The sequence below is a fragment of the Schistocerca cancellata genome, chromosome 4 (genome assembly GCF_023864275.1).
Source record: "Schistocerca cancellata isolate TAMUIC-IGC-003103 chromosome 4, iqSchCanc2.1, whole genome shotgun sequence".
Classification (NCBI taxonomy): domain Eukaryota; kingdom Metazoa; phylum Arthropoda; class Insecta; order Orthoptera; family Acrididae; genus Schistocerca; species Schistocerca cancellata.
Window position 1 is genome coordinate 264,879,521 of NC_064629.1, and position 13,474 is coordinate 264,892,994.

The window sequence follows — 13,474 nt, forward strand, 5'->3', positions numbered from 1 at the left end:
ACATAGAAGAATTAGTTAAAAGTCATTCAATCTCTTGATTTTTTAAGTTTACCTAATGAACCAAAAAAATTATAATGAAGAAGAGTAAATTTAGATTCTTTGATCGTGTTTGATTTGTTAATATAAAAATAAGAATATAAAGTTTTAATGTTCCATATGGAGGGAAAATTCCTAAAAATGTAGTTATCTATTTGGGAAATAATTTACTAGAATATCAGGAGAATACTAAACTTCGATGAAAAATTTCGTTAGTTAAAACTATTATGTATGAATAATAAGTTAAATGATAGTTTACATTTTGTAAATCGACATTTTTCAAAATAGACTCAATAATGGTCCACAAAAAAAGACTGTCTTCAATGAGAATAAAAAATTAATAATGTATATTTTCCAAAAGTTAAAGATTTTGAAACAAAAATCAATATTTTTCCCCTCATCAATTAATAAAAAAATTAATGAAGAAATAAAGCCATTATTAGTGTCATTACAATCAAAGTTAAAAGGTGTTCAATCATGAATAGATTCAAAACTAAATAAGCTACCTAATCAGTTTCAGCAAGATTTAGTGTTATTCTTAAAGGAGCTATTAGGTGCATTACTTCTAAAGGCAGAAAAATGGGGAATGTAAATGATCCAATAGCTGTAAAAGACATAGTGCATAAACATTATTTATAGAATGAGTAATAAAATTCTGACACAATACCTGAATATATAAGTATTTTAACGCAACTCAAAAATTATATTAAACAACAAGACTGAACTTTACAAAGAAGGATATCAAAGATATTATTTTCAAAATAGATTTACCTCCATACATAAATGAGTTAAAAATTCATTTATAAAGTATTTGATAAATAGATTATTGAATTTACTTTTATGGCTGGAAGCAAACAAAAATATACAATTTAAATTAAATAAGAAATATTTATTAAAAATGTTAATGTTGTTGGTGAAACATAAACCAAGATTTAATATTTAATGATTTTAATATTTGGAGGAGTGTACAGGAAAAACTTTACAAAATATCTCCTGAAATCAAAAAAATAAAAATAGTTCACAGATCAAATTTTCTCACTGTCACATTACAGTATTCTGCTAAAATAGTTAAAGTTGATGTAAAGATAACTGTATATGGTGAAAAATTTTATAATATTTATTCTGTATAAAGGTAGAATCATAAACACATTTACTGTTTGAAGTGTAGAAAGTATACTGAAATGCATATCCTCATAGAGTAACTACTAAATTTTTTAACCAAATAACTGGAGGCTTTTGTGCAGCATGCAAAAGCACAGTAAAGTGCTCCTATCATGTTATTTATTTTTTACATGACATCTAAGTGTCATCTCTGTATTGTATTGGTAGTCAGTACCTACACTTTTATATAAAAAATTTTCTTTTTCCATAATTTTGTAATAGTATTTTCTAAAATGTATGTTCTGGGACACTAGGACAATTTCATAAAAAATAAAAAATCGTTTGTTATCACTCACGGATTTCTTATTTTTCCAAAATTGTCCTAATCTCCCATAACGTACATTTTGTAACTACTATCCATTTTTATCTAATAATAATATAATATAATATAATAATAAATATAATAAAAATCATTTATTATATACACTTCCAATAGGTAAATGTAATGGATTTACATATATTAGGTAATTAACTATTATTTTAAAAAATAAGTTTTAAAAAAGATTTTTTTACAACTTATTCTTAGTTCCAAAAATCATCCTATTTATGACTTTTGTGAAAAACATCTCTTTTAAAATTATTTTAAAAGACGGTTTTTAAAAATGACATTTTTTTACAACATTTTCTTAAACCCAAAAGTTTTCTTATTTTGACTTCTGTGAAAAACGTGTTTTTTAAAATTATTTTTAAAACAATTTCTAAAAAAGCATTTTTATATATTTTTCTGAGCCCCAAAAATGTCCTATTTTTGACTTTGGTGAAAAACATGTTTATAAAAATTATATTAAAGAACAAGTATAAAAAATTTTTCACTTTCCGCTTCATCAGCCATAAGGTTAAATGAAACAAATCAGAAATAATTTAATAAGTAAGATACTAAAATTTTCAGTTTTTATTTTTTCTAACTTTCTTAAACTGTTTCAGAAATGTATATAAGCATGAAGTAAACACATTTATAAATTTTTTAAGTTTTTCATTTATTTATATAGAAGCAAATGTTAATAATTAAAAATTTTCAGTAAGTGTTTTATGTTGGGCATCACATGAAAGATTCCTTTTACCATACATAATTACATAAGCAAGTGAATCATCTGGAATTTTATCATTAAAAGTTGCACAAAGTTTCATAGTTGTTTTTTTGTAGTTACAACATTCTTTCTACGTGTCATATTAATTACATAAATTGGATGATTATTTGTCCGCAGCTCATGGTCGTGCGGTAGCTTTCCCGTTTCCCATGCCTAAGTTCCCGGATTTGATTCCCGGTGGGGTCAGGGATTTTCTCTGCCTCGTGATGACTGGGTGTTGTGTGCTGTCAAACAAATCTATACTAAGTTTTAGTACATGAAATTTGTCATGCATTAGGTTTAGAACATTCAGATGATTTTGAATCAATAATGTATCCTTATTATAATGGTACACATTTAAAATTATCTCAAGATGATGTTGATGCTATTAACAGTTTATATGGAACACAAACAACAACAACAACTACAACTACTACTTCTATGTCACCTAAATAAATTGAACCAATTGAATCATTATGTGAACTTAAGAAATTTGATCATCTATTATTTGCATATCTAATTTTGTATATTTTTCATAATAAGTGGGTTTCGATAAATGAGAATAAATTACAATTAATAACTAATTGGTTAACATTTTTACCACAAGGTTTACTGAAAATAGATAGACTATATCAAAGATAAAGTGGTGAAATTGTAATATTTATAGACAATATGTTGTATATGGTAGATTTACACACATTACAATTAATTTCAGGATATCCAAAGTCAATATCTGCTATATGACTACGTAAATTTTTTTATTGAATGGTATAGTGAACACTGATTCGGGTAGAAAATTTTTATGCTTTAACGAATATTTCTATGTAGAATTAGATGAATGTACTTTTACATACAAATCATGAGGAACTATAACTAGAAAATTTCCAGGATTACCACCAAAAATGAATCCTGCATTTAGGTATGCAAATGGTTTGTGTATTTTTAAAAAGATGATACATTCTATGAATACAGTCAATTTACAAAAAAAGTAATTTGAGCTGGAACAACTTATTTATAATTATTTGATATTGATTGTCATAAAACATGTGAATTAATTCCTAAAGTAATAAATATATTGAAAGATACAGCATAAAAATTGAGAGAATTTAACTTTTTTATAAACCTAATAAAATTATTTCTTATAAATGGAGAACCAAAACGAAATGCAATCTAAAGAAAAAGATACTTATGAACTAATTGTGGTATATGAAAAAGATATTGATTGTCCTATTTCTTTAAGTGATGAAAATAATAATCAGTTTGTTAAAACAAGCTGCAAGCATATTTTTCATAAAGAATGTATTGAAGAATGGTTAAAGGAAAAAGAAAATTGTGCATTTTGTAGAACTATTATTAAATATAAAGACCAATGTTAAAAGATATATTAGCTGCACTTGATTCTTTACCAATAACTACAAGTTCTTTTGATCCTTTATTTGATAGAAATCGAGATCAGGACTTTATAATATAATATTCTATGCGAGATATGTAGATGACTTGCTGTTTGTGTTTGAAGGTTCCCATGAAGAGCTAGAACTGTTATTTACCACTTTCAATAACCTACATGAAAAAATCAGTTTCACGCAAGAAAATCAGACAGCTGATAGGACCTTAGACTATCTCGATCTGACTCTATCCATTATTGGCAACAAAATAGATTTCAAAATTTTTCGGAAAGCAACCTATTCCGACATCATCATCCCAGCTGATTCCACCCACCCTCAGGCCCAAAAAATGGCCTTTTTTCACTCGAGTATCCATCGAGCTCTTTCCATTCCACTTTCGCCAATCAACTTACAGAACGAATTAAAAGTCCTCGAAAACATCGCTCAGAATAATGGACATAATCCCAGTATAGTGAGACAGTTGTTCAATAAAAAAACACGAAAGAAGACTACCACCCTTTCCAGTTCAGATACTCACAATCAACACCAGGCAACGAAATACATATCAGTTCCTTTTATAGGTAACATATCCTATAAGGTAGGTCGTTTATTAAAAAACCTAGGGTGTAAAGTTTCATACTCTACCACCAACAACCTCAAAAAGAACCTAGTTCATTCTCTGGATAAAGGTAATGATAAATCTTCGCTGTCAGGTGTATATAAAATCACGTGTGGTGAATGTCCTTCTTATTACATTGGACAGACAGGAAGGGCCCTGTCTGTTAGGTTTAAAGAGCACCTGCCGACAAAAAGCGGTGATGGGACTCGAGGATCTACATTTGCTGAACATCTGGTCCAAAAGGCGCATGCTCCCAAGCCTCTAAAAGACGCAGAGCTTTTGCATAATGAAGTAAAGGGATGTAGGCTAGACACCCTCGAAGAATTGCAAATTTTTAAACATCTTAGTATTGATAGGGACAACTTACTTAATGATCAGCTGCAATTAAAAAATAGAAGTTATTTCGAAGGATTTCAACCTTTACTTCAGTGGAGTTGACCCACAGTCCGCCTCGAATGGCCGATGCTGTTTCCCTATCTGCTTTGTCCCTTTATTATAATGTGATTGTACATGTGTGTCTTTGTATTTCGTTATATGCTTGGTAATGACACATAGTTGCTAAGGCCTTTTTTATGTTAAAGACATTTATGCTTAGCACACATGGTTTTGACACTAATTTTTAGTTACTGTAGCGGGGCTACGCCCTCTTACTATAATATTGAAAGAAAAAACAAAAAAATTTATACCTTGGCTTTGTAGTTTGTTCTCAGGTAAATTGTTTAATGTTGCTATACCAATAGATAGGTTTGTCCAATTGTAGGACAGCGTTCAGTCACATTTTGTTTATATGTATATTTGCTCTATGTAATTTTGAGACAGTTTGTCTCTCGCCCCTGCGCTTGCGCTTGCGCTTGCGCATGCGCTTGGCCATGGCCGAGCCTCGCCGCGTAACTGCTCACGACGCCTAGTTTTCGAGACACTTACGTGTGGTCCTGATTTATGGCCGGCGCAGCTCCGTCTACGTTCGCCCTAATGGTTTTAATTTTGACTGACATAATCTTATGATTATGCGTCTTTAATGTTTTAATTTTTAATCAGTGACATGGCCAGTGTTTGGCTCACAAAATAATTTCATTTTTTGTAAGTATCACAATTTCTTCATTATTCAATCATTAGACTGATAATACATTTTAGTGAATAATATATGTCCGTATGTGGTTTAATTTATAGGTTCTGAAGAAGATTCCATTACTGGAATCGAAACCTAGGTAAACGAGTAAAATTACCTTGCAACTGAAGGCAGAAAAAATTGTTTATTTGCTGTAAAGATTACTTAGTTGAAAGGCATTTGGAAACAGATTAGAAACTATAAATTTAGAAAATAATATGGATACACCTGATCCTAATCATTTCTTAAATGCAGTAAAAACAAAAATTTTTAAGATTGTTTAAGACTATTTGAAAGTACATCATGGTGGAAAGACAAATTTTAATTTATATTCTGTATATAAAGTACATACAGATGAAATGAATGATAAATTTCAAGAATTTGGACAACAAACACCATACTATTATATTTTAACAGAAAAAGATTTAAAAAGAATTCAAATACGGCAAAAGACTTGTTTTACAAAAAATATCTAATTTTCAATACAGGGATCTGGATAGCCATTAAATAGAATAATTGGTTTACAATCAGCAATTAATAAATATTTTCACTAATTGGATCATCTTATTTTGATTTACCAGATTATATTAAAAATAAAATAAGCATGTGTTAATGTGAAAAATAATGATTAAAATGTTTTTATTGTCTATAAAAGCAGTTTTGTTTCCTGTAGATGAACATCCAGAAGGAAAAACAAAATATAAAGGCATTGGTCTTGATCTTGATAAAAAAAAACTTGAAAATATTGAATTTCCTGTACTAGTTGATCATATTCCAAAAATAGAAAATATAATTAATGTATCTATTAATGTTTATTCATTTGATGATGAAGATGAAAATTATCAAGTGTATCCATTAAAAATAACAAAATCAAAAAAGAAAAACAAGTAAAGCTACTTTATTTTAAAAAAAGATAATTATTCACTTTATTGTTATGTAAAAAAATTATCAAGTCTTGTATCAAGTCAAATGACTAAACATACTGAAGTAAAATCTGTTGGTGATCTACGCCTACTGCATTTTAATAGCAAAGAAAAATTAGATGAACACACAAGTAATTATTTAACTAATAAACCATTAACAGTTGAAATGCCATGTGAAGGAGAATATGTATATTTTCAAAATTATAAATTTACACAAAAAGTTCTATTTGTTATTTGTGCTGATTTTGAATGTTTACTTTTAAAGATGGATAATTGTGAACCAAATCCCGAAACACTAATACAATGAAATATCAAAAACATGTACCAAGAGGATTTTGTTATTATATTAAATATATATATGGAAATTATAAAGATCCTGTTATTTACAGAGGACCAAATTGTCATAAGAAATTTATGGAATGTATAAAACAAGAAGTTGAAGATATTGGAAGAATTTATTCTGAAATTGAAGAAATGAAACCACTTGATCTTGATGAATACAAAATGTATCAAAAATCTACAATTTGTACACTACATAAATGCTCTTATACAAAAAAGAATAAAAAGGTACGTCATCATGATCATTTAACTGGAAAATATATTGATCCATCATGTAAGATGTGTAATTTAAAACTAAGACAACCTGATTTTGTACCTATTTTTTATCATAATTTGTCTGGTTATGATCCACATCTTTTCGTAAAGCAACTTGGTTATGATAAAAAGAAATAGAATTAATACCGAATAATGAATATAAATATATTACTTTCAGTAAACATACAAAAATTTTAATAAAGAGATTTTTTATACATTTAGATTTATGGCTTCTTCACTTGATAAACTTTCATCATATTTAAAGAAAAGGCAGTTAAAAAATATTAAAAAATATGTTTCTCCAGAATTATTTAACTTAGTAATTTGAAAAGCTTTTTATCCATATGATTACATGGATTCTTGAAAAAATTTGAAGAAAGACAATTACCAACAAAAGATAAATTGTATAGTGATTTAAATGATTGTGACATAAGTGATGAAAGTTATGAACATGGAAAATTTCGGAAAAATTCAAAATCAAAAATGGTGGTGAATATCATGATTTATATCTTAAAACTGATGTATTATTGTTAACTGATGTTTTGACACCAGTTTTATCTTGGGATGCAATGTTAAAAATTACTAATCAAACATTTGAATTATTATATGACTATGATATGCTTCTAATGGTTGAAAAAGGAATAAGTGGTGGAATTTCACAATGTTGTAAAAGATATGTAAAAGCAAATAATAAATATTTAAAAGATTATAATAATAAAGAAATATCTAATTATATAATGTATCTAGATGCAAATAATTTATATGGTTATGCTATGAACTAATATTTACCATATGGCGGATTTAAATGGGGTGAACCTAATAATTTTAATTCTACAAAAATAAGTGAAATGTTAGACAATAGTGAAGATGGATATATACTTGAAGTAGATCTTGACTATCCAAAAGAATTACATGATTTATGTAAAGATTTACCACTAGCTCCTGAATCAAAACACATTCCAGGTACAAATGAAAGTAAATTAATAACTACTTTAGATAAAAAACATAATTATGTAGTACATTATAGAAATCTTAAACAATTTTTATCTTTAGTAATGAAACTTACAAAAATACATAAAGTTTTAAAATTTAAACAATATAATTGGTTAAAGAAGTATATAGATGTAAACACACAGTTAAGAACAAAAGCCACAAATGATTTTGAAAAACATTTCTATAAATTAATGAATAATTCTGTATTTGGTAAAACAATGGAAAATATAGGAAATAGACAAGGTATTAAACTAGTTTCAGATAGTAAAGTATGTGATAAACTTATAGCTAAGCCAAACTTTAAACATAGAACTATATTTACTGAAAATCTATCTGCTATTCATATGAACAAAACTAAAATAATATTTAATAAAGCTATTTATGTCGGATTAAGTATACTTGACTTATCAAAAGAATTAATGTATGATTTTCACTACAGAGTTATGAAACCTAAATATGGAGAAAATATTGAATTATGTTATCAAGATACACATAGTTATATTTACAATATTAAAACCGAAGATTTCTTTGAAGATATGAAATCAATGATTGATTATTTTCATACAAGTGATTATCCAACATATAATATATATAATATTCCACTAGTAAACAAGAAAGTGGTTGGTAAAATGAAAGATGAATGTAATGGAAAAATAATGGAAGAATTTTGTGGTTTAAGAGCAAAGATGTATGCTTATAAAGTTGTTGACAAAACAGAAAAGAAATCTGAAGGAATTACAAATGTGTTGTTGAAAACAAGTTTAGAAGATTATAAAGATTGCTTGTTTAACAATATAGAACAATATAGAAAACTTAATTTAATTAAAAGTGAAAAACATGAAAGATATACAATTCAAGTAAACAAAAAAGCACTAAGTCCTCATGATAATAAAAGATTTGTTTTAGAAAATAGAATAGATACGTTACCATTTGGTCTATTACTCATTATTGGAAATCTAATAAATAATTATTATGTATAAATCTAATAAAATTTTTTCTATATAAATGGAGACTATAATCAATAAACTTAATGGTGTTAGTGTCTCAAAGGAGATTAGAAAAATTACTGAACTAGAGATTAATGTTTTACATAATGTGACTGACTGTGAATATATAAATACTAGATATGGAGAAAAAATATGTAATTAACTTAATAATGATTTAAAAGTTATTTTATTAGATAGGTATTACAAATTATTGATCCTTGGCAACTTGAAATAATTAAAAAAGGACAAATGGAACTGAAATATAATGGAAAGAAGAAACGTAAAAATAGAAATTTGAATTTCATGGTATAGAATTCACAAGGTGAAATTTTAAAAAACTTATTTTTCTCATTAATTTTATTTTATTTAAATGGACAACACTAAGCGACAGCTAAAGTGGTCTTTAGGCTGTGCTAAGCCAGAATTAAGACAGTGTAGTGAATGTATGATTAAAAAAAGTATTGACAAATTTTATAAAGATAATGCTTTTTTAGAAATTGTATGGAAAAAAGTTTTAAAAAACACATTTTTCAGAGAAGTCAAAAATAGGACAATTTTTGGGTCTAAAAATGTTGTAAAAATGTCCTTTTTAAAACTTGTTTTTAAAAATAATAGTTAATTTCTTAATATGTTTAATTACATTACATTCACCTTTCAGAAATGTATATGGAATAAATGATTTTTACTATAGTTATTATCATATTATATTATATTATTATTAGATAAAAAGGGATAGTAGTTACAAAGTGTATGTTCTGGGAGATTAGGACAATTTTGTGACAAATAAGAAAATCGTGAGTGATAACGGAATAAAAAAATCGTGAGTGATAATGAACGATTTTTTTATTTTTTATAAAATTGTCCTGGTGTCCCAGAACATACATTTTGTAACTGCTTGTAATTATGATATAGGCCACTTTCCGATGAAGGCACTCTTTGAATTCTTGAAACCTGATTCATAAGGCTAAAAATTGTAACTGAGGACTCATTTGTTTAAACGTTAATTTATTTTGTATTCGTTTGTCATTATCATTGGAATATTTCGTTTATATATTCTAGCAATTTCTCTAGATTCATCTTTTAACATTTTAGCGAGTTTTTGGCTTCTTCTTTATCTGGAATTGCCTGACAAGTTTTAATATAAATATATATTATATAATATAAATATCTGATACAAACTTTCCAGAACTGCATAAATTACAAAAGCTACCCATAATGAATAATTTTAATTTTTGATTTCAATTGTTTGACCTTTATAAGATCATCTATTTTTACTTCTTTATGTTCTTTATTACCATTTCATGTTTTTCTTCTTTTTTCCTTCTGAATGAAAATATCTTATACAACCAACACAAGGGAAAAACTTCCTATTGTGTTCACTTGTTTCAGAACTAATTAGCTTAGATAAAGCATTTATTCAACAATAATGTTAATCACTTTCGTCATTTATTAAAAGAAGGTTAACATGGTTTTCTCCTTTATTTTGTGTGTAGTAAAGAGGATTATAATAATCTTTCTTCTTCTTCTTCTTCTTCATTTCTTTCATATGCAAAAAATAAATTGAAGCATTTGATTTCTTTTCAAATTTTGAAATCTGATAACTCAAGTAAATAACTTATTTTCGCTTTTTCAAAAATTTCACCTGATTCTAATCCAAAATTTTTATAATTAACTTTTTGTAAATAAATGTTTGCTGGGTATAAAACTGAGTTTATTGCATTAAGAAAACATTGTTGACCTTTATTTATACATTAATTACTGCTTTTTTATCTGTAATTACTTTTGTTAAATCGATATAAGATGAACGAGAAATTGGATTGATATATTAACATTTAATCCTAAACTATCTATATAAAATAAAGACCAATCAAATTTTTTTTCCATTTCTTCCATTTCAGTTAATAGTTTATTTGTTGACTTTTGATAATTATCCTCTAAATCTGTTGTTATTAATAAAATTTGATCAGTTGTTTGAAAATTAAATTCTTTTATTGAATCTTGTCTTTTAAAATTGGAATAAAATGTCATGTTAACTTTAATTGTTGTTCTTTGAATTAAAATATTCTTTAATTTGGTTATTGTTGCTTTTTTAATTTGATAAAAATATTTGATTCAGCAATATTATTATTGTTATTGATTTTATAAATTATTATTCTTTCTTTGACAGCAGAAACGTTTCTGTTAATTCGTTTAGTTGTTTTGAAATAATTTCATCATCTAAAAAATTAAAACCTGTTAAATGCTTGTGTAATTTTTTCCTTATTTTCTTGATATTTATCTATTAGAAGCTTTTGACAATAATGGTCATTATCATTACTGTTAATTTTGTTTTCAGATATACTTTTAAAACTGTTTAATTGTTGTTTGTTAAGATTAGAATAATTTTTTAAACTATTTGTTTTACAGATTTTTACGTAGATCACATTAAGATTTTTTACTCAAATCATTATCGTTATTAATTTTGCCTTCAGAATTTATGTAAAGATCAATTAATTGACTTTTATAAGTGCAGAATTTTTTTTATTTTTATGTTTTACAAATTTGATGTCATATTTTTAAAAACTTTTCTTTCAATTCGTTATTGTTACCTCTGTCAATAGTATTATCAATAGGGATACAATAACAACGATTAATTTTAGTTTCTTTGGTTCTGAATAATTCTTTATATTTTCTGTTTTAGCAGTTGATTGAAGTTCTTTTATATTCTTATATTTTAGTTCTCTCTTCTTCATTTCTTTCTCCATTTCTTTCTTTTCAATACATTCTATCAAATCTTCCCTAGTTACATTTGAATAACTGTTTTATTCACAACAATTTTCTAAATATTTATAACTCAATCCATACATTCCTTTACTATAATTTTCTAAGTTGTTACATGATTCAGCTTTGTTGATCATTTTTGTTTTCATTGTATTTATATAGAATTAAATTTTTTTTATTTTTCTTAAAATGTTTTCAATTAAAATGTACCTTTGAGAATTTTAATGTTTATTTCTATCGATTGTATAAACAATTGAGGTTTGATTGTTCTTATTTATAAAGAATAAAATTTATTAGATTTGTAAAGTTTTGAAACGAGAAAACAAGAATTTGGTTTTTTATATATAGGCAAATGAGATTTTTTTGCTAGGGGAATACTGTGAAATAAGATTCTTGGTTTGCAGCCTGGAATTTTTACTCGAAAATGCTCTTTGTACCAGGACTCTCATAAATATATTACCAAGATCCCTCCAGATGCACACATGTTGAGGACGTTAATGCCCCTTTTCTGCATATGTCCCATATGAGAGTGTTGTGACGATATAACACATGCTATGAAGAAGAAACTTGTGTTTTATGCATTATGGAGTTCCAGACGGACTTAGTTTGAAGTGTTTTACGTAAATCAACCATGTTATCAATTATGAAGTTTTGTTCTAATGTCTGAGGTCAGTACCAAGGTATTGGTACGAGAGAAATGATCATTGGACGTAAACACATACACTCCTAAGGCTACACGGTTCTGTACTTAAAACATACCATATTCCTAGAGCAGCACTGCTTCTGGCCTCTTAGTCATGTGGAGTACAACACAGTTAATATTCCAATATAAAAAATATATTCCCAGTGCATGACATACTTTCTCCCTGCAAGTTTGTCTACTGTAAACTGTGGTGACAAACTGTAAAGTATAGCGGTACTACTTTGCATAACCAACAAAACATCAATTTTTTATAGCAAAAACGCTACATAGGTTTCCAGAGGCGTATGACTCCTGTCGTTTACGAAATTCAAACATGATTTCGGTTCAGAAATTATGTTACTGTCACAACAACGCTATAAAATGGTCGTGCACGGTAATATAGCCATTTCGCTTTGATGCCACATCTCTAGAATTCTTCCTCTCTCCATTATTAAGGTGTGTATATGTGTCATCAGTCTACTCTTCTCCTACAGAACTCGCAAATTTATTGATTTTTTCAGTACTCTTTCCATGGTATTTGTCCTTAATTTTATGTATTCTCAGCCAGTTTCCATAATTGTAATTGGTTTTCGTGATTTTACGTATTTCATGTTATTCCCCTCAATATTTACGTATCTCACACCAATTTTTCGTGATTATACCAGGTTTTGATCTATATTTACCGATTTTATGTGATTTTGCATATTTTTACCACAGTTTTCCATATGTATATGGTCTTATTTCTGACATACCCATGTGCTGTTTCATTTTCTGTGAGAATATTTTCGCATGTTATATACCAACCAACTAAAAAGTCCTGCCTCCTCTCGATGATTCTCTCGAATGCATTTTGGATAGGACAAACAGGAAAAGTATAGTAACAGCCACTTCGAACCTATGTAAAACAGAAGACTGGATTTATGTCCAAGATGTGACAGAGAAATAGAGTAAATGGCATACATCTTTGTTCGTATAGATGAGGGCGCCAAAACAGGGTTTCCATTGATGATGATGAACATCACATATGCATTGGAAATCCTCAGATGACTGTCATATGAGATGTTTGCTGTTAACGATCACAGATAGATGGTGCTCTAAGTCACACACACAGAACATGGAATTGTGTACTAGTTGATCGCAGGTTATACCACACAACTGAT